The sequence below is a fragment of the Oncorhynchus nerka genome, linkage group LG27, assembly GCF_034236695.1.
Source record: "Oncorhynchus nerka isolate Pitt River linkage group LG27, Oner_Uvic_2.0, whole genome shotgun sequence".
NCBI classification, from domain to species: Eukaryota; Metazoa; Chordata; class Actinopteri; order Salmoniformes; family Salmonidae; genus Oncorhynchus; species Oncorhynchus nerka.
In genome coordinates, this window is record NC_088422.1 from 93,342,775 (window position 1) to 93,366,598 (window position 23,824).

Consider the following 23,824-nt stretch of genomic DNA (forward strand, 5'->3'; position numbering starts at 1 on the left):
TGCATTTGTCATGACTGAGCACCACCACAGATCCAGAAATATTGTTGTTTTATAATGCAAGAAGACATTCCCTTATGAGAACCTGCTTCATTAGCTTAATTGTAGCCTGCAGTCTACACACACAGATACACACACACACACAAAGTCCCCTAATCTGCAGTAATCAAAAATACATTTGTTATTGATTTGCTTAATGCCTTTTACAATGTGAATGTTTCATCTGGAGTAAATATGTCTGAAAATACCACAATTACCTCGCTGTTTCTCAGGTTAATGAGTACAGCTCCCAGCCCGGTTGTACACAAGCAGAGTAGGAGGACACACTGAAACATTGGTCTCGTGCTCCTTTAAAAAAAATGGGATTCTGGTACTGCTGTCATGAAATCAAATGTGATGTACGTTTTCAGCCAGGTCACAGCCTATGTTGAACAGGGATGACTTGAGACTTTTTTTCATCTCAAATTAAAACAGGACAAAAAAGAGCAACATGAGAACTCATTTCACAACATGAGAACTCATATCACACAACATGAGAACTCATATCACAACATGAGAACTCATATCACACAACATGAGAACTCATATCACAACATCAGAACTCATATCACAACATGAGAACTCATATCACACAACATGAGAACTCATATCACAACATGAGAACTCATATCACACAACATGAGAACTCATATCACAACATGAAAACTCATATCACACAACATGAGAACTCATGTCACAACATCAGAATTCATATCACAACATGAGAACTCATATCACACAACATGAGAACTCATATCACAACATGAGAACTCATATCACAACATGAGAACTCATATCACACAACATGAGAACTCATATCACAACATGAAAACTCATATCACACAACATGAGAACTCATATCACAACATCAGAACTCATATCACAACATGAGAACTCATATCACACAACATGAGAACTCATATCACAACATGATAACTCATATCACACAACATGAGAACTCATATCACACAACATGAGAACTCATATCACAACATGAGAACTCATATCACACAACATGAGAACTCATATCACAACATCAGAACTCATATCACACAACATGAGAACTCATATCACAACATCTGAACTCATATCACACAACATCAGAACTCATATCACAACACGAGAACTCATATTACAATGCCACTTGAGAGGGTTCAACATAAGTTTAGTCTAATTCTGCAGAAATTCAATGTTAGTTATATGAATACAACAAACTAGACCTTGGTCTCAGGATAGCAGGTAGCCATCCCACCTCTGCTCATTTTCATACAGAGTTGTAGCATCCGTCAACATTCCACAATACACCTTGTAGCCTATTGCTGTAGTCATAATGAATCAAAAACTCCCTACCAGATATTTTTAAGAGCCATATATGATCACCATTTATGTTTTTACAACTGTTTTTGCTATTGAATGAAGCATACTTTTATCCCATTTAGTTAATAACAGACAGATCATTTAAAATGACTGTGTATGTGCACAACCGCGACCCCTAACGGTAGATATCTGAATCTGCCAATGACAAAAAAAACAACCGACAATCTTCGATTTCATTGGCCATTGCCTTTCTCACCGGGGCCTCTCATTGGTTCGTCAGATCTCCACCCTCTCGTACTGTCTCGCGGTGTCAGAGTGCTAGCAGTGAGAAGCAGATGCGCGATTGTGTGTCCACATTAAATGTTGCGCGAAGGTAAGGCATACAGCCTCTTGTGAAAAGGAACATTCAGAGAGAAGCCAGCTATCTAAGTAATTGATTTCAGAATCCCTGGATATTCAGCACTATAACTGAACAGGACATTTATTGAGCTTTTGTCGCAGGTAAGTCACACGTCTTTCAGCATTCTCTAATGTTTATTATTGCCCATGTAATGCTAACGTCTGTTTGCAATCATTTTCCATTCTCCACATACACAGCCAGCTGCTAGTTAGGACAACCGTCATATGTAGTGCCTTGTTCAGACAGTATAGCGACGGAAATTGCTATTTTTGCCGTACTAGCTTGTTTGCTAGCTATCATTGTATTTGATAGGATGCATGGAAGTTCCATGTACACGTTAGCCTGCCAGCTAGCTAACGTTACAGTAGTGGACCAGCCAGCAATGTTTTAAGACATCAGCTGGCAGCTACGTTAGCTTCTTGTAGACACACTCGTACAGCCACAGCGGGTAACGTTAGCTAGCTAACTAGCTATATGTTTTGCAAGTTGCACAAAAAGACTATCTAGGTATGTTGGTCAGTGTAAAGGGATAAAGAAAAGGAAAGCCACATTTGGGTACCTTAGCAGTGTTCATGCCCTCTGACATTCTAGCAAGCTCCTGCTAGAATGGCCAGTCTCTCATGCGTTCAACTCTGAACTTCTGAGTTTAGGCGAGTAAACTAGCTAACTATTTCTAACTACCAGATGGTACAACATTAACACTTGAGTTAACCTGTCTGTACAACCCAACCACAATGAAAGTAGATTCCACCCTCCTCTGTCCAGTTTTAGAGTTTGTCCATGCTACCATAGTATAAAACTAGTCTGATTCATCTATGGGTGTTTTCAGGAATTTTTAAAGCGAACCCTGGGGATAAAAAAAAAAAATCAAAATAACTCAGTTCTCTTTGTGTTCACACTGCCCTTGCATTTGAATGAGGACTCAACTATTTTGCCAGTTCACTTCACCTATTTTGTGGTCACAGTGCTATGTTTAGAATGGACCCAAGATATGTTTCAAATATTCATTCAATGCACTCTGAGTTTTTACAAATGGCAGGAAAGCCATTCAATCAGAATGTGTTATTGGACAGCTAGATATACCTACTTACGTTGTTGGAAGCTAATAGATTGCATTTAGTTAAAAGATGAGACAATCATTTTAATCAGAGGATACCATAATATTGACATGTTAATCGTAACAGAATAAATGGCAGAAGAATAACTGCAGATTAAATAATGCTGTCATGGTAAATTGTAAACCTAATGTTGGGTACTGCCCCTTTTGAGATCTAGAAAAAAGGTTGTACCCTTTGTGATTCTCACCAAATACAGTATATTATCTCCTCACACTATTCAACCCCCACAATTGAATAAACAGTCTATGAAGCTCTCTTAGCCTATAGATCACATATTGCAAAAATTATCTGAATTAAACTCCACAATTTTTGGGGGCATTTCTGTGCATTCTTGACAATCGCTAATCAATATTCAAAACGGCACATTTTTCCCACAAACCTGCACATCATCTCTCTTTTTTGGCACTAATGTGAGGGGTTATGTCAGGGAAAGCGGTGGCGCTGGGATAACGACATGTAAACCTGGGGAGATTTTTGTTCACATTACCCCCCAAAAGTGAAGGGAACAGAGTTCAGACCACCTCTCAAGATGGTTTCACGCTTCGAGGGCTCTTTTGAGGGGTCTGAGTTCCTTTGGAATGTTCACACTGTACAATTTTTTTTTTGCAAACTGCATTGAGTTCTCCAAAGTTGTCTGAAAAGGGACCAAGTGTGAAAACAACCTAAAACAGGGGTGTCAAACTTATTTTGCCCCGAGGGCTGTATGTTTGGCTCCCCTGATCTTTACAAAATACACAACTTTTCAGAAATAAAAAACTGTCACACACCCCAGTCAATTCTATTCTATCCAGCCTCTTCACCAATTAACGGAGGTTCATCCAGCTTCTTTGTTCTGTCAAACTGTTTCTGCAGTCTTGGATACAGTTACTTTTTGGGGCTTTTGTGTGCACTGGCTCAGCCCACTTGGCTGTTGTGTCTGCATCTCTCTGGTCTGAGAAGCAGTCTTTGCTCTGTGCGCTCTAGCAAGCCTAATGCCTTCAGAAAGTTAACACAATTGGACTTTTTCCACACTTTTTTTGTTGTTACAGCCTGAATTTGAAATTTATTAAATTGAGATTGTGTCACTATTTTCCCCCATTTATATTTATATATATATATATATATATAGCACACACACAAAATAAAAAGCTGAAATGTCTTTAGTCAAGTATTCAACCTGTTTCTTATGGCAAGCTTAAATAACTTCAGGAGTAAAAATTTGATTAACAAGTCACATACGTTTGCATGGACTCACACTGTGTGTAATAATAGTGTTTAACATTTATTTTATAATGACTGCCTCATCTCTGTACCCCACACATACAATTATCTGTAAGGTCCCTCAGGTCGGCAGTGAATTTCAAACACAGATTCCACCACAAAGACCAGGGAGGTTTTCCAATGCCTCACAAAGAAGGGCACCTATTGGTAGATGGGTAATACATAAAAAAGCAAGCAGACATTGAATATCCCTTTGAGCATGGTGAAGTTAATAATTCCGCTTTGGAGGGTGTATCAATACACTACGAAGATCCAGATGCCCGTCCAAACTCAGTTGCCGGAGAGGAAGGAAACCACTCAGGGATAGCACAATGAGGCCAATTGTGACTTTTTAAAGGGGTTACAGAGTTTAATGGCTGTGACAGGAGAACTGAGGATGGATCAACATTGTAGTTACTCCACAATACTAACCTAAATGACAGAGTGAAAAGAAGGAAGACTGTATAGAATATAAATATTCCAAAACATGCATTCCTCCAATACAAGGCATTATTTTCAAGCATGGTAGTGGCTGCATCATGTTATGGGTATGATATTAATCGTCAAGAACTAGGGATTTGTTTTTAGGATAAATAGAAACAGAATAGAGCTAAGCAAAGGCAAAATCCTAGAGTAAAACCTTGTTCGGTCTGCTTTCCAACAGACACTTGGAGACAAATTCACCTTTCAGAAGGACAATAACCTAAAACGCAAGACCAAATATACACTGGAGTTGCTTTCCAAGATGACATTAAATGTTCCTGAGTGGCCTAGTTACAGTTTTGACTTAACATCTGCATGAAAATATATGGCAGACTTAAAAATAATCAACAATCAACTTGATAGAGCTTAAATCATTAAAAATAAATAATAGTATGGCAATATTGTTCAATCCAGGTTTGGAATGCTCTTAGACTTACCCAGAAAGACTCACAGCTGTAATCGCTGCCAAAGGTGATTCTAACTCCGGTTGTTGAACACTTGTGTTATATATATTTGTGAATACGTTCTTTAGGCACTGTATATGCCAAAAAAGCCTCCATGGTTTGGCCTTGGCAGTGTGCACTTTTGTCAGAGTCAGCGACTGTGATTTGTAGTTTACGTGTCCTTCCAAACCCATTTCAAAGCCCTTTCTTCAATGAGTGTCCTTCATCAGCACATTTTTTTCATACGTTCTTGAATGATTCTTTCTGTGATTGAAGTGCAGAGCTAGCTGATTCTCAAAGGAACGGTAGATCAGTTGCTATTCAGACTTCCAAAAGAGACTCATCAGTGGAAATGCCTTTTCATTCATAAGCACTTTTGAAAAGACCTGGGGACTACATCTTTTCTAGAAATGTGATGCATAATGGGCTCATTGGGTTTAGAGTTTAATTTGAGATTTCTGCTGCAGCCAATGTTCCCTCTAAGCTGTGCAAGCACACACAGTAGCCCGAGACGCGCAGCTCCCTGGGACTGCAGTGCAGAAATATCAGCCTGCAGAGAGTAGCTTGAGATTGAAACTTCACTCAAATTTCTAGAGCAGTGGTCACCAACCGGTCGATCGATTGGTCAATCTCCAAGGCATTCCAAGTCGACCTTCAAACATTTCTGTAAAAACCCCAACGATAAATCCTTGTTCCTATTTGTTATTTATTTGTCTCCTGCTGTTGGTGGTAGGTGACCCGGGTAGGGGAAAGGTTGCCACTTTGAACCATTTAATGTGTCTGTAGGTACAAACTGTCCCTTCCCGGCAGGCCCAGAGAGCAAATCAAGTGCACTAAAGGCCTACCACTGTCCAATCAGTTGGCTCAGACCTACCGCTGTCCAATCAGTTGGCTCAGACCTACCGCTGTCCAATCAGTTGGCCCAGATGATCGTGTCTGCAGTAACGTTGCAGGCATTATAGAAAGCTGAAGCAACGTTGGTACTGTGAGATTTCAAAATGTTTAAAACCATGAGAGAGACTCAATGAGAACAGCAAAGAGATGCTGTTTTTATGACTGAGTTCATGTTTAAGTTCTTACTCAGCACTGTCAACACTTTGTATTCAACACTTTTATAACCCATGAAATGCGAGTTCTTCCTATTTTCACTCACTGCTACAACAAGCACTGCAGCAGTAATGAATGAGCAGGAAAGTGTATCGATAGACTTGCGTTATTTGGGTCTTTTAATATCAAGGAACATTTGATTTTTTCTGTTCATAGGAGTAACAATATGAATTTGTGCATGAAGTAGAAATAATGCAGTGCGACTGGAGTTTAGCCATCAGCTGGAAGACAGTGTTTCCTTTTGGTCAGTGTGGGAAAGGGAAGTGGAGGGGTGTTGAGAGGCGGACCCTCAGTCTGCTGTGAATGACCATCAGCTGGAAGACTGTTTTCTTTTGGTCAGTGTAGGAAAGGGAAGTGGAGGGGTGTTGAGAGGCGGACCCCCAGTCTCAGTCCAACAACAATGCATTGGCAGCGAAGACAGTATGCATTGATAATAGGCCTATAGTTTACTGCACAAACCTCATTGCTACAGTGCTGCTTTTAATTGGTTATTAATGTTGCATAGGCTTACGTCTAAGTCATGTTAATAAATCTAAGCGGTAGATCTCAGCTTGCATTTTGACTCTGTGATCGTGACTCAGAAAAGGTTGGTGACCATTGTTCTAGAGTTTTCCCTGTTAACGCGATCAACGTTTCCCTTTACTATGGCAATTGTGATCGACTCAACACAATGTTAGCCACTTTCAATGCAACACTACCCAAAACAAAATACTTTTGCTGTAGGCAGAACGCATCTGAGTAGGATTCTATTGCATTGACATGCACTACTCAACCTGTACTCTACACATACCTGTGCTGCAGTAGGCCTATATGCAAATAGACTGTTGCCATATATGGATGTGTGCCATTTACTTTGAGCTGGACTGTGTTTACAGCATGATCAGTCATGAGTAAATGCTTTTGTTTTGAGATCAAAGCGAGAGCTAAATGTATCCACGTGTACACATTTAGTTCATATCTTTTGCTAGTTAGTGAGTTAGCCAAGTTACAAATCATTTGTAGTCAGCAATGGGGAGTGATTGCTTCTTCCAAGAGCACAAAACACATGCATTTCTAGACATCTTTGAAAAGAGAGTCAGGTAAAGAGCTTTTTTGTTTTGTCTTCGGGGCAGTGCTGTATTTTGAGACAGGCTTGAAATAAGCTGAGCCAACAGGCAGAGGGTAACTGTTTGATTCTCTGTAATAATGGTATGGGAATAATAATGCATTTTATTTTGTAAAGTGGTTTCTTGCATCAAACAACATTTTCAGTCACCTTGGCCTCTGTTAAAACTAACTTAGTGGGTGCACCCTCAGTGTTCAGTCAACGGGCTGGAAGTTGCACTGAATTTTTACTATTTTCAAGTTTGCACTCAGCATACTTTACATTTTCTCCCAATGTTAAAGGCCTGACCTGTAGTCTAATTATTCTTTTTTTTAATGTTGCTATTATTTCAGTCATGTTATTCAGACTACTTGAGAACTCGAATAGACCACGTAGGTGGTTAATGCCCCCAGTGTGTGAACAGATGTGAAAAGCAACATTAGCCAGAGCACTAGGCTACATGCGTGAGGAACCTAGGTTCTGTAGGCTAAATGGTGTGGGGGAATGCAGTGTTCAGGGAAATGTTGGCGTCTCTCATTTGCATGATGAACTAAATTAGTTCTGGGTTTGAACAAGCTTATGTTATCTCAGCTTTACCACCCCATTCTATTGGGAGCAGTTATCATCTTGGCTAAATTAATGAATGATAAGTTGGGCTGATTATCAGACTGTCAAAAAGTAAGCTAATTATTGTGTGTGTGTGTGAGGCTTTTGTATCAGTTGCTTTGCATTAGCCTAAAGAGAGATGGTACCATCTAGCTTCCTGCCACAGATATACACATTTCTTCTGTTTTTTCCCCTTTTATTGTTTGAAGGAGTCTTGGTAGTACTACTTCCTGTTCCGTAGCTTTGGAAAGCAACCCTCAACAATGAGCTGCTTTTATGAGCTTTGAAATATTCCAGCTGAAGAAATTTGTATTCAAGGAATGTTAACATGTCTGTGCCCTGAGGAGATGCCATTGTCTCTGGGGGTTTTGCCTGCCGCCCATCAAAGCAGATCCCTAAAGCAGACTGAGTGGCTTTATGACACTTGTTTGGCTTTGTCCTGCCCTGTGGTGTTTGGCTGGGAGGTTATCAGAGGTGGGGTGTCTGGGGCCAGGCATACAGGCAGATGGCCACTCTGTGCTGCTCATACCCTACTGGAGCACACTAGGAAAACCTCTAATTGTCATGTCCTTTTGGGACGTGGCAGTGAAGTGGCAGTGCTTGAACATCTCCCTTCCTGTTTTCTGGATAAATTGCGTTTCAAGGACCCACGACCATGTTAACTCTTGCTCTTAACAAATTGTTCGGCTTGTTTTCAGTAAGGCTTACCTACACGGTGTCGACCCCAAGGCATTGTCATCAGTGACAAGTGTATCTAGCAAACAACCAAAACATTATTTAAATATAGTACAACTTAGTATGCTGCAGTGGATTAAATATCCAATGTTAACAATATAACAGCTTTCTCAGTAATGTATTTATGAAATTGAATTAACACAAATCTTTTGGAAATGTAAAAGTCCCCCTGTCAAGGCTGTTTCAGGGCAAGACTTTTGAAAACTTAAGGAATAATTTGAGAGATGGGCCTGGTACTAGCAGCAGTGTAGCCTCATAATGATGGGCCTGGTACTAGCAGCAGTGTAGCCTCATAATGATGGGCCTGGTACTAGCAGCAGTGTAGCCTCATAATGATGGGCCTGGTACTAGCAGCAGTGTAGCCTCATAATGATGGGCCTGGTACTAGCAGCAGTGTAGCCTCATAATGATGGGCCTGGTACTAGCAGCAGTGTAGCCTCATAATGATGGGCCTGGTACTAGCAGCACTAGCCTCATAATGATGGGCCTGGTACAGCAGCAGTGTAGCCTCATAATGATGGGCCTGGTACTAGCAGCAGTGTAGCCTCATAATGATGGGCCTGGTACTAGCAGCAGTGTAGCCTCATAATGATGGGCCTGGTACTAGCAGCAGTGTAGCCTCATAATGATGGGCCTGGTACTAGCAGCAGTGTAGCCTCATAATGATGCAGCATTTTTTACTAACATTCCTAAATCTCTTCTTATTGTCAAGGTTGTATGGAAACGTAAGTTGTAGCTGTAATCAGTGGCTCATGTGACTTCTGTCTTGGTAGTTACAATAGTTCCATGTTTCAACCCATAGCCTACACACACACACACACATCAGCAACCCTGCTTTCAAGAGCGACAGTTTACAACCAATGAAACCAACCCCGTCCACGCATAATTAGCACTTAGCAGTATGTCTTGATAATCGCGAGTCTCACCTGCAGTGCCTTGATAAGATGCAGAACTTTCCCTCCCGTTCTCCTTTATTAACTTTTGCTAAAGCTTTGGGGAGTCTGCCAAGGCCCACCAAGTGCTTTGATTAAGAAGCATATGATATTTCAGTGGACTAATTATACTGGAAGGTGCGAGGGGAATTTTTAATAGGGAGTTTGGCTGAGAACAGGTCTCGAGCACAAAGGAAGCTGAAGTGAAATGGGAAGAAGTAATTTGGCCTTCACCGATTTTCAGATGAGGCCTTTTCCTCTGTCTTTTTGTTTTACTGCAGCACCTCTTAATGAGCATCCGTAGGAGCCGTTCCATGTAATTTCAGCAAGCTATGACACCCACCATCTCAGACCATACAATTTATTTTCATCATGAGCACAAGCAAATGGCTCTCTACCCAAAGTTACAAATACAATGTTGTGATCCGTTTAATAAACATGAGACCAGTGACATTTTATAAAAGGGTGTGGCAGAAACAGTGGCATCTAGTGGAAAAACCAGGTAATTTTAACACTTTTGTTAAGTAATGCAAGCGACTTCAATGGCCAATTTCTCGGAACAGGGAAAAATCACCAGGTTAACAGGGAATACATTACATAGTATGACGAAACAATACTCCAAGCCGTTGCTCCATATTACTTGTTAGACACGGGGAACTGATAATGGTTGTTGAGGGGGGGGGCTTTTGATCATGTTGTTGGATTCCTCATGACTTACAATAATTATGGTCCAAATTGGATGTTAGGTACTATATTTATTGAGTCCTATAAATTAAAAGGACCAATTTGGGTGTAATCAATTAGCTTAGTTTCTCAGACCAAATAATGTTTCAGGAATGCTAATCTTATTTCTAACTACAGGAACAATTTCAACATGACCTGTAGCCATCTTGAAAGGAGATTTTGAAAAAAATAGGAATACGACTCCTGGTAAGACTATTGTGGGCCTGTGCAGGCCTGGCCAACTAGCTGGGTCTCATTTGTTTGCCTCAGGACCTCTGTACTCTAAAATGTTGGGTCACTGGCCTGTTCTGCGGCTGCCTTTTTTTTAATAGGCTCACTGTCAAGTAGACACTAATAGGTAGATTGATCATCTGCCCCAATGCTTCAGTCACTTGAGTCTGCTCATCGAGGGGGTTTAGTCTCTGTACCGTGAGTGGAGCGTTAAGCCAGGCGCCCCATTGAGACTAATAATAGTGTAGTGCTGGAAGGCCCTGCCCTACTTTGGCTCCTAGCTAGACACTTCCTGGAGCCTGCAGCCCTCTGGTAAGTCACTCCAGTCATTTGGATGGCTGGGTTACTGGCTAACTAACATTGCTGTCAGCAAGACTGATAAGATGGATCATCCAACTGTGCTTCATTCAGCCATGCCATTAAAGTTCAACACAGTTGAGGTAAAACAAACGTGCAAGTTTTCAGTACTTTGCAAGAACCAAAAGGAGCCATGAATATAAAGCGCTCTAATCGATTGGAGACATTTTGAGAGATCGATAAGACCTGAAAGCCAGCAAAGTTTTTACGGTGCCCTCGCAATCAATATGCTGCTTGTGTTGCTGGTTTGAAAAGGGCAACACAGACAAACACAGGGTTAACGTTGCCAAGTTTACCCTGTTCTTGAGGAGTGGATACTTTTGAGGGGTTGGAATTTAGCGCGAGGGGAGATCTGTTTGCCGTGGATGGTTTCCGTAAGAGTTCCCCGGTCAGTTCATTTGTCGAGTCACAGTGGGGGTGTGACAATCCCTATTGATAGTTAATTTGATGCCTCCCCATGACACATGGCTCCAGTTTCCAATAGCTTGTAGAAGAGTAGTTAATAAATACATGATTGATGCAGAAAAGACGAGTAGAAGTGTTTTTAAAGTGCTCATGATGTCTTCAGTGTGCTCTGTTTTTAACTGAAGCATTCAACCTGTGGAAATGACTCCCATGTCATGATTTCAAGTGTGCATGGATGACTCCCCGTCTCGCCACTTCATTGTACAATGAAGTCTTTCTGTTGAGGCCCTTTTGCTTTAGGGCCACTTTGTCACCCCGGAATGACAGCAGAGCTTCTGGAAGCCAAGAGATGTCAGGAAGGGCTAGGCCACTATTGTCTCATCTCAGAGAAAATACGGGCTTGAGAAACTAGACACTTTCACCCACCGACTTCTGTTTTCTGAGTGGTTTCTGAGTAGTCAATGGGCATTCATATCACATTTTAATGTTGGTTTAATGGGTGATTCATGCTGTTTAACATTTTTGAACAGTGCTTTTTTAACTGGGGCTGATCATGACATGGTGCAACATCGCGTAGTCAGCTGATTCAGTGTGATAGTGACCATGCATCATTGAGTGCCTCATTAATTCAAACAGCTGTCCAATCATTTCTATATATTTTGTACTGAATGGTTCCTTTTTATAACTGTGCTGTATGTTGTCTTCCTAAATATTACAATGGAGTAGCCTAAATGTGGACATTGCTCATTTTTCTATCATCATGGGTCTTGGTGAAATACAAAGTATTACACAACTTTGTAAGACAGACTATTTCCTCTTTCGAACTTCACTTGTTTTCCTTAATGACATTTTATTTTCTGACTGAGTACTGGCTCTTGGAAATGTGGTGTCACTGTTACCACTGCTGTCTGTAGGGGGTAGGCTCATTGACCCACTCGCTGGGGCCCCTCAGGGCACCGTTGACCATGGCCCAGTTCAGTCCTAAACCAGACGGCACTAATGCTCCCCGACCCGGGGTGCTCTAATCCTCAGACGCGTCCCCGGCAGCCCCAGCAGCCACATCAACAAAGAGCTGGCTTCAGCACCCTGGCACCAAGACCAACAGAGATGGAGCTGTATTCCCATCCTATTATTCACTGTACTCTCATTATGGCCAGTAGTGAATGGAGGGGGCTTTTAGAAAAATGTGTCTGCACTGCCTTCGGGGCCAGACTTCCTGGTCGAGGCTCACAGGGACTAAGGTGGGGGTGCTCTCTCTGAGGATTGGTAATATCTGGTTGGCTGCTGCTGAGCCAATGGAAAGCTTGCCGCTCTCCCTGTTGTCCTGTGGTCTGCTATGACAGACACTGGCATGAGGAGTAGTGGCTATGGACACGCCCACACAGACACACACTGTGGTGTTGGCCGGTGGAGTCACACTGCTGCCCTGGTCCTCTCAGGCACTGGCACCGTCTGTTTAGGAGTCTATGGAGCCCATTCAGCTGAATGTATAGAGGGGTGTTCCGCAGTGTCAAGAGGTCCATATGACCCTCATGTCATACTAAATGGCTGAGGGCCTTTTACTTGGTTTTCACTCTGTTTTGATCTCCATTTTCTGTCTTTCAGTTGTTCAAACAATGATAGGAGAATGGATTGGAGCGTAGAACGGCTATTGGCATTAAAAGTGGAAAACCATGTTTGTCTTGCCTGTTCTTGGTATTGTTGCTGTTTTGACAACAGCCAATGGGAGGAGTACAGTGCATTGGGAAAGTATTCAGACCCCTTGACGTTTTCCACATTTTGTTACGTTTACAGCCCTGTTCTGAAATTGGTGAGAAAAATAGATTGTTGAAATTATATATGTACAATACCCCATAATGATAAAGTGAAAACCAGGTTTGCTGGTGTATTAAAAATAGAAATAAGACACACAAATACCTTTAAGTATTCAGACCCTTTGCTATGAAACTCAAAATTGAGCTCTGGTGCATCCTGTTTACATTGATAATCCTTGATGTATCTACAACTTGATTGGAGTCCACCTGTGGTAAATTCAATTGATTGGACATGATTTGGAAAGGCACACACCTGTCTATATAAGGTCCAACAGTTGACAGTGCATGTCAGAGCAAAAACCAAGCCATGTGATCGAAGGAATTGTCCATAGAACTCTGAGACAGGATTGTGTTGAGGGACAGGAAGAAGTTTGGAACCACCAAGACAATTCCTAGTGTCCGGACAAACTGAGCAATCAGGGGATAAGGGCCTTGGTCAGGGAGGTGACCATGAACCTGATGGTCACTCTGACAGAGCTCCAGAGTTCCTCTGTGGAGATGGGACAACCTTCCAGAACGACGACCATCTCTGCAGTACTCCACCAATCAGGCCGTTATGGTAGAGTGGCCAGACGGAAGCCACTCTTCACTAAAAGGCACATGTCAGCCCGTTTTGGGTTTGCCAAAAGGGACCTAAAAGACTCTCATACCAGGAGAAAAAAGATTCTCTGGTCTGATGAAACCAAGACGGAAGTCTTTGGCCTGAATGGCAAGCATCACATCTGGAGGAAACCTGGCTCCATCCGGTGAAGCATGGTGGTGGCAGCCTCATGCTGTAGGGATGTTTTTCAGAGGCAAGGACTGGGAGATAAGTCAGGATCAAGGGAAAGATTAACTTAGCAAAGTACAGAGATCCTTGATGAAAATCTGTTCCGGTGCGCTCAAGACCTCAGACCGGGACAAAGGTTCACCTTCCAACAGGACACCGACCTCAAGCACACAGACAAGTCTCAATGTTCTTCAGTGCCATAGCCCGGACTTGAACCCGCTCGAACATCTCTGAAGATACCTGAAAATAGTTGTGCAGCGACGCTCCCCATCCAACCTGACAGAGCTTGAGAGGAACTGCAGAGTAGAATGGGAGACACTCCCCAAATACAGGTGTCAAGCTTGTAGCATCATATCCAAGAAGAAACGAGGCTGTAATCGCTGCCAAATATGCTTTAACAAAGTACTGAGTAAAGGGTCTGCATATTTATGTAAATGTGATATTTCATATTTGAAAAAATGTCTAACCATCTTTTGCTTTGTTATTATGGGGTATTGTGTGTATTGAGGAATGTTTAAAAAAAAATCCATTTTTAGAATAAGGCTGTGTGGGGGAAAAGGTCTAGACAACAGCCAATGAGAGGAGTATGTCTAGACAACAGCCAGTGAGAGGAGTATGTCTAGACAACAGCCAGTGAGAGGAGTATGTCTAGACAACAGCCAGTGAGAGGAGTATGTCTAGACAACAGCCAGTAGACAACAGATGAGAGTATGTCTAGACAACAGCCAGTGAGTCTAGAGTGAGAGGAGTATGTCTAGACAACAGCCAGTGAGAGGAGTATGTCTAGACAACAGCCAGTGAGAGGAGTATGTCTAGAGCCAACAGCTAGACAACAGTGAGAGGAGTATGTCTAGACAACAGCCAGTGAGAGGAGTATGTCTAGACAACAGCCAGTGAGAGGAGTATGTCTAGACAACAGCCAGTGAGAGGAGTATGTCTAGACAACAGCCAGTGAGAGGAGTATGTCTAGACAACAGCCAGTGAGAGGAGTATGTCTAGACAACAGCCAGTGAGAGAGTATGTCTAGACAACAGCCAGTGAGAGGAGTATGTCTAGACAACAGCCAGTGAGAGGAGTATGTCTAGACAACAGCCAGTGAGAGGAGTATGTCTAGACAACAGCCAGTGAGAGAGTATGTATGCCAGTGAGAGGAGTATGTCTAGACAACAGCCAGTGAGAGGAGTATGTCTAGACAACAGCCAGTGAGAGGAGTATGTCTAGACAACAGCCAGTGAGAGGAGTATGTCTAGACAACAGCCAGTGAGAGGAGTATGTCTAGACAACAGCCAGTGAGAGGAGTATGTCTAGACAACAGCCAGTGAGAGGAGTATGTCTAGACAACAGCCATGAGAGACTAGACAACAGCCAGTGAGAGGAGTATGTCTAGACAACAGCCAGTGAGAGGAGTATGTCTAGACTGTTAAACGTAAAAATACCTAACCCATAACGGACGTGAACAGCAACAGCCAGTGAGAGGAGTATGTCTAGACAACAGCCAGTGAGAGGAGTATGTCTAGACAACAGCCAGTGAGAGGAGTATGTCTAGACAACAGCCAGTGAGAGGAGTATGTCTAGACAACAGCCAGTGAGAGGAGTAGGTCTAGACCTACACATGTTCCATCATTCTCTATTCATGCTCAGATTGAAATGATACCTGGACAAGCCAGCGCAGAAAAGGAAAAGCTTTCATTGTCGTTTGAAATGGTCTCCATGTCAATGTTGCCTGTTATCTTGTAAAATGACAACCATGTCAACAAGTGGATAAATTAGGCCATCTAATGGCTGCTGCTGTTAGCCTGTTCAGGGTTGAGGCGGGTGTCTGGATAGGTCGTGCATGGTAGGGACGTGAGTGTTAAAACGTAAAAAATACCTAACCCATAACGTTGTTACCGTAGCATAGTCGGTGAACTATCATGCTACCATGTACGACTGGGGAGGATCTGTCTCTATCGCTACCATGTACGACTGGGAAGGATCTGTCTCTATCGCTACCATGTACGACTGGGGAGGATCTGCGCTACCATGGGGAGGATCTGTCTAACGCTACCATGACTGGGGAGGATCTGTCTCTGCTACCATGGGAGGATCTGTCTCTATCGCTACCATGTACGACTGGGGAGGATCTGTCTCTATCGCTACCATGTACGACTGGGGAGGATCTGTCTCTATCGCTACCATGTACGACTGGGAAGGATCTGTCTCTATCGCTACCATGTACGACTGGGGAGGATCTGTCTCTATCGCTACCATGTACGACTGGGGAGGATCTGTCTATCGCTACCATGTACGACTGGGGAGGATCTGTCTCTATCGCTACCATGTACGACTGGGGAGGATCTGTCTCTATCGCTACCATGTACGACTGGGGAGGATCTGTCTCTATCGCTACCATGTACGACTGGGGAGGACTGGGGAGGATCGCTACCATGTACGACTGGGGAGGATCTGTCTCTATCGCTACCATGTACGACTGGGGAGGATCTGTCTGACTGGGGAGGATCTGTCTCTATCGCTACCATGTACGACTGGGGAGGATCTGTCTCTATCGCTACCATGTACGACTGGGGAGGATCTGTCTCTATCGCTACCATGTACGACTGGGGAGGATCTGCTACCATCGACTCGGGAGGACCATGTCGCGACTGGGGAGGATCTGTCTATCTACCTACCATCTGTCTCTATCGCTACCATGTACGACTGGGGAGGATCTGTCTCTCGCTACCATGTACGACTGGGGAGGATCTGTCTCTATCGCTACCATGTACGACTGGGGAGGATGTATCGCTACCTGGGGAGGATCTGTCTCTATCTGCTATCGCCATGTACGACTGGGGAGGATCTGTCTATCGCTACCATGTACGACTGGGGAGGATCTGTCTCTATCGCTACCATGTACTGGGGAGGATCTGTCTCTATCGCTACCATGGGAGGATCTGTCTCTATCGCTACCATGTACGACTGGGGAGGATCTGTCTCTATCGCTACCATGTACGACTGGGGAGGATCTGTCTCTATCGCTACCATGTACGACTGGGGAGGATCTGTCTCTATCTACCATGTACGACTGGGGAGGACCATGTACGACTGGGGAGGATCTGTCTCTATCGCTACCATGTACGACTGGGGAGGGGGAGGATCTGTCTCTATCGCTACCATGTACGACTGGGGAGGATCTGTCTCTATCGCTACCATGTACGACTGGGGAGGATCTGTCTCTATCGCTACCATGTACGACTGGGGAGGATCTGTCTATACGACTGGGGAGGATCTGTCTACCATGTACGACTGGGGAGGATCTGTCTCTATCGCTACCATGTACGACTGGGGAGGATCTGTCTCATCGCTACCATGTACGACTGGGGAGGATCTGTCTCTATCGCTACCATGTACGACTGGGGAGGATCTGTCTATCGCTACCATGTACGACTGGGGAGGATCTGTCTATCGCTACCATGTACGACTGGGGAGGATCTGTCTATCGCTACCATGTACGACTGGGGAGGATCTGTCTCTATCGCTACCATGTACGACTGGGGAGGATCTGTCTATCGCTACCATGTACGACTGGGGAGGATCTGTCTCTATCTCTACCATGTACGACTGGGGAGGATCTGTCTATCTCTACCATGTACGACTGGGGAGGATCTGTCTCTATCGCTACCATGTACGACTGGGGAGGATCTGTCTATCGCTACCATGTACGACTGGGGAGGATCTGTCTCTATCGCTACCATGTACGACTGGGGAGGATCTGTCTCTATCGCTACCATGTACGACTGGGGAGGATCTGTCTCTATCGCTACCATGTACGACTGGGGAGGATCTGTCTCTATCGCTACCATGTACGACTGGGGAGGATCTGTCTCTATCGCTACCATGTACGACTGGGGAGGATCTGGCTACCATGTACGACTGGGGAGGATCTGTCTCTATCGCTACCATGTACGACTCTCGCTACCATGTACGACTGGGGAGGATCTGTCTCTATCGCTACCATGTACGACTGGGGAGGATCTGTCCATACGCTACGACTGGGGAGGATCTGTCTCTATCGCTACTGGGGAGGATCTGTCTCTATCGCTACCTACCATCTGTATCGCTACCATGTACGACTGGGGAGGATCTGTCTCTATCGCTACCATGTACGGGGAGGATCTGTCTCTATCGCTACCATGTACGACTGGGGAGGATCTGTCTCTGGGGAGGATCGCTACCATGTACGACTGGGGAGGATCTGTCTCTATCGCTACCATGTACGACTGGGGAGGATCTGTCTCTATCGCTACCATGTACGACTGGGGAGGATCTGTCTCTATCGCTACCATGTACTGGGGAGGACTGGGGAGGATCTGTCTATCGCTACCATGTACGACTGGGGAGGATCTGTCTCTATCGCTACCATGTACGACTGAGGAGGATCTGTCTATCGCTACCATGTACGACTGGGGAGGATCTGTCTATCGCTACCTACGGGGAGGATCTGTCTCTATCGCTACCTACTGTCTATCGCTACCATGTGGGGAGGATCTGTCTCTATCCGCTACCATGTGTACGACTGGGGAGGACGACTGGGGAGGAGGATCTGTCTGGGGGAGGATCTGTCTCGCTACCATGTACGACATGCTACCATGTACGACTGGGGAGGATCTGTCATGTCTGGGGAGGATCGCTACCATGTACGACTGGGGAGGATCTGTCTCTATCGCTGGGGACCATGTACCGACTGGGGAGGATCTGTCTCTATCGCTACCATGTACGACTGGGGAGGATCTGTCTCTATCGCTACCATGTACGACTGGGGAGGATCTGTCTCTATCGCTACCATGTACGACTGGGGAGGATCTGTCTCTATCGCTACCATGTACGACTGGGGAGGATCTGTCTCTATCTACCATGTACGACTGGGGAGGATCTGTCTCTATCGCTACCATGTACGACTGGGGAGGATCTGTCTACCATGTACGACTGGGAGGATCTGTCTCTATCGCTACCATGTACGACTGGGGAGGATCTGTCTCTATCGCTACCATGTACGACTGGGGAGGACGACTGGACTTGAGGAGGATCTGTCTCTATCGCTACGACTGGGGAGGATCTGTCTCTATCGCTACCATGTACGACTGGGGAGGATCTGTCTCTATCGCTACCATGTACTGGGGAGGACATGTACGACTGGGGAGGATCTGGATCTGACTGGGGAGGATCTCTATCGCTACCTACCTGGGGAGGATCTGTATGTCGACTGAGGAGGATCTGTCTCTATCGCTACCATGTACGACTGGGGAGGATCTGTCTCTATCGCTACCATGTACGACTGGGGAGGATCTGTCTCTATCGCTACCATGTACGACTGGGGAGGATCTGTCTCTATCGCTACCACCATCTGTACGACTGGGGAGGATCTGTCTCTATCGCTACCATGTACGACTGGGGAGGATGCTACCATGTACGACTGGGGAGGATCTGTCTCTATCTGCTACCATGACTGGGGAGGATCTGATCGCTACCATGTACGACTGGGGAGGATCTGTCTCTATCGCTACCATGTACGACTGGGGAGGATCTGTCTCTATCGCTACCATGTACGACTGGGAGGATCTGTCTCTATCGCTACCATGTACGACTGGGGAGGATCTGCTACCATGTCTGGGGAGGATCTGTCTCTACCATGTACGACTGGGGAGGATCTGTCTCTATCGCTACCATGTACGACTGGGGAGGAGGACGACTGGGGAGGATCTGTCTCTATCGCTACCATGTACGACTGGGGAGGGAGGATCTGTCTCTACGACTGGGAGGATCTGTCTCTATCGCTACCATGTACGACTGGGGAGGATCTGTCTCTATCGCTACCATGTACGACTGGGGAGGATCTGTCTCTGGGGAGGATCGCTACCATGTACGACTGGGGAGGATCTGTCTCTGCTACCATGTACGACTGGGGAGGATCGCTACCATGTACGACTGGGGAGGATCTGTCTATCGCTACCATGTACGACTGGGGAGGATCTGTCTATCGCTACCATGTACGACTGGGGAGGATCTGTCTCTATCGCTACCATGTACGACTACGACTGGGGAGGATCTGTCTACCATGTACGACTGGGGAGGATCTGCTACCATGTACGACTGGGGAGGATCTGTCTATCGCTACCATGTACGACTGGGGAGGATCTACCATGTACGACTGGGGAGGATCTGTCTCTATCGCTACCATGTACGACTGGGGAGGATCTGTCTATCGCTACCATGTACGACTGGGGAGGATCTGTCTCTATCGCTACCATGTACGACTGGGGAGGATCTGCTACCATCTCTACCATGTACCATGACTGGGGAGGAGGATCTGTCTGTCTATCGCTACCATGTACGACTGGGGAGGATCTGTCTCTATCGCTACCATGTACGACTGGGGAGGATCTGTCTCTGGGGAGGATCTGCTACCATGTACGACTGGGGATCTGGGGAGGATCTGTCTCTATCGCTACCATGTACGACTGGGGAGGATCTGTCTCTATCGCTACCATGTACGACTGGGGAGGATCTGTCTCTACCATCGCTGGGGACCATGTACGACTGGGGAGGATCTGATCTGTCTCGCTACCATGTACGACTGGGGAGGATCTGTCTATCGCTACCATGTACGACTGGGGAGGATCTGACTGGGGAGGATCTGTCTATCGCTACCATGTACGACTGGGGAGGATCTGTCTCTATCGCTACCATGTACGACTGGGGAGGATCTGGATCTGTCTATCGCTACCATGTACGACTGGGGAGGATCTGTATCGACCTGGGGAGGATCTGTCTCTATCGCTACCATGTACGACTGGGGAGGATCTGTCTCTATCGCTACCATGTACGACTGGGAGGATCTGTCTCTATCGCTACCATGTACGACTGGGGAGGATCTGTCTCTATCGCTACCATGTACGACTGGGGAGGATCTGTCTCTATCGCTACCATGTACGACTGGGGAGGATCTGTCTCTATCGCTACCATGTACGACTGGGGAGGATCTGTCTCTATCGCTACCATGTACGACTGGGGAGGATCTGTCTATCTCTACCATGTACTAGGGATGTGGCGGAGGGGGATTTATTTTTTCTGTTTTTGGGGTGTCTTCCGTTCAGATTGTTAAGCATTACTGTACCTCAATTCCACCTTGCAAAGTTTGCTGCCTTTCCATTTAACTTCTCAAGGTGTTGCCATACAGGACTTTGCCTGTCGTCGCCTGCCTCTCTCTGCCATTTTTCCAACTGTTAACGAAGCCGATGATTCAGGTTAGGATTAAGTTTAAAATCACATTTTGTGTCTCCTGAGTGGCACTGTGGTCTAAGACACTGCTAGAGGCATCACTACAGACTCGTGTTTTTCCATTTGTCACATCCCTAGTGATGGTAGTGATAGCGACAGATCCTCCCCAGTCCTTTAGCTCACTTCCTGCCACCGGGAACTCCTGCCTCGACCTTTAGCACCCTACAAGCAGCAGGTTGTCAGGGGCGATATATTAAAAACCTCCATTCATCCAAAAACAACGTAGAAGAGTGTTTTTGCCTAAACCACATGAAGGCCATCCTCTCCTCAGCAGATATAGCCTTGTGATCCTCCACACACGGTCTATTAGCCTGTACGTGCCCATGTTAAATCCATAACGGAATGCTAAACATCCTGAGAAGCCATCACTGATTGTAAACATTGCTTAGTGTCTTGTGTTTTAATATCATTGGTTGAACTTTATTTGACGTGTAGGTTTTAATGACATATTAGCTCCTCACTAAACTACTAATACTTTACATATGCAGACCATTGCTCAATATCAATAGTGTTAGGATAGTCATTATCAGAAGGTTGTGTTGGCATTATTTGCAGCGACTCCTTGATGTTTCTCTTAAGCGAGGAAAGCGCTTATGCAAATATGCCCAGTGTCATGGGAAGGACAGCTTCATAAGTATGAATAACCACGCAATTATTTTTCATCCATTTGATAACACATGGAGCCAGTATAATAAAATGTCCCTGGGCAGCCATTTTCCCTCCACCGCCACGAGCACCACCCACTCCTCCTACCGTAGAGTCTGAAATGATGCCTCGTTAAATAGTTCTAATAGCTGCCTTTACAAGCCAGTGCCTGGATACAAACTGGTGGTCTGACTTCCTCCTCTCCCAGGATAAAATGATTTCTCTCCCTGGATGCCTCAAGCCACACTCACACATGATTGGGCTTGCAAATGAAGTTTTCCCCTTTGGACAGATAAGAGCAACCTTGGCCTTGGAGACCCGGTAAGTCTGTTTTGTTTGGCCGTGGACAGGCCAGCTCCATCATCAGCACTTTCTTTAGCTCTTCCATCGCGTCCTCCACAACGGCCCCTCCCTCAACAGCCTTTGAGGTGAGGGGTGTCCCCCAGACTGATGAAGCAGTCTTGAGAGAGACACTGTTTTATCATCTGATTTGATGCAGAGCACACAGAGGAATGGAACCGAACCAATCAGCTGGCCGCCTTTCCTCGTCCTCTTTTTACATGGTGTGGAGATCGCACCTCCTGAAACGTTGTCTTTTGGGGGGGACTTAACTGAACGGTGGTGATCCACAATTGGCTATAGACGGGTTAGTTGACAACGTCAGGAAAACGATGTGCTTCAATGTGGCAGAAGTCAGTGTGTTGTGATTCTGGATGTGCAGATGGCTAGCAGCAATGAAGAGGGAGAGGAAAATACATCCTGGCATGTGGGGAATCGTAGGTGGCTAGTTTTATCTCGTGCTTGATGCAAGGACATCAGTAAAAACACCTCAATGTCTGGTAATGTGGCAAATTCACTAGCTAACCAACAGCTGTAACAATATATTTGAGAAGTGCTCATTGTGCAAATGTATTTGTTTTGAAAATATATTTGACATGTCAACAATCTAAGCCAGGGGCCTGTAAACCTTTTTCTAGCATGAGAGCTACTTCATTTTTTAGTCGCGAGTTAGTATTACTTATTTGTTTTATAGCTTCTCCTCTACACGGCAACTTGTCTTCAGGTTCTTGGTGTACACTGTGTTTTCTGTGAATATACCCGGTCAAATAAGGGTTGATAAACAGTATTTGGCGTGACTTGTATTTTCCCATATGCTGTTTTCTGTATTTATTTACTACAATAATTCCCAGAGAAACAGCTGATTGATGTTCTGATAGGTCCAGGCAGTATACCTCATTTGACCCAGCAACACGTTTGGTTCCTACCATGTCAATAATTCCCAGAGAAACAGCTAATTGATGTTCTGATAGGTCCAGGCAGTATACCTCATTTGACCCACCAACACGTTTGGTTCCTACCATGTCAATAATTCCCAGAGAAACAGCTGATTGATGTTCTGATAGGTCCAGGCAGTATACCTCATTTGACCCAGCAACACGTTTGGTTCCTACCATGTCAATAATTCCCAGAGAAACAGCTAATTGATGTTCTGATAGGTCCAGGCAGTATACCTCATTTGACCCACCAACACGTTTGGTTCCTACCATGTCAATAATTCCCAGAGAAACAGCTAATTGATGTTCTGATAGGTCCAGGCAGTATACCTCATTTGACCCAGCAACACGTTTGGTTCCTACCATGTCAATAATTCCCAGAGAAACAGCTGATTGATGATCTGATAGGTCCAGGCAGTATACCTCATTTGACCCAGCAACACGTTGGGTTCCTACCATGTCAATAATTCCTCCCTGGTGTATTCATTGTCAAACAGCAATGTATTCAAGGTGCTGCCCACTATATTCCAACTATAGAATTAGAATAATCATTATATTTTCATGATTCCAACAGTTCACCAATTTAACTAGGCCTATATTTTATGCCCATATCATGCTGCATGGCACAGTGTGGCATTGATAAGTGTGGAAATGGATAAATATGATTTGTTGTGTTGAACAGTATAAATGGAGAGACCCATTTTGAAATCCCATAATTTGTCTTATCACGGTAAGGTTATGAACTACTGAAAAAGCATATTTAGAACTTTTATTATTGTAAAACATACA

The 23,824-nt window shown here is 44.8% G+C and overlaps 1 protein-coding gene across 1 annotated transcript in view; it reads left to right on the forward strand.

Annotated features, from left to right (window-relative positions):
* Positions 1–1,687: 1,687 nt before the first annotated feature.
* glceb (glucuronic acid epimerase b) overlaps positions 1,688–23,824 on the forward strand; it is a 92,335-nt gene continuing 70,198 nt past the window's right edge. The window contains exon 1 of the mRNA XM_065012340.1: positions 1,688–1,854. The gene's annotated coding sequence lies outside the window, so the exon portion shown is untranslated. The remainder of the gene's footprint in view (positions 1,855–23,824) is intronic.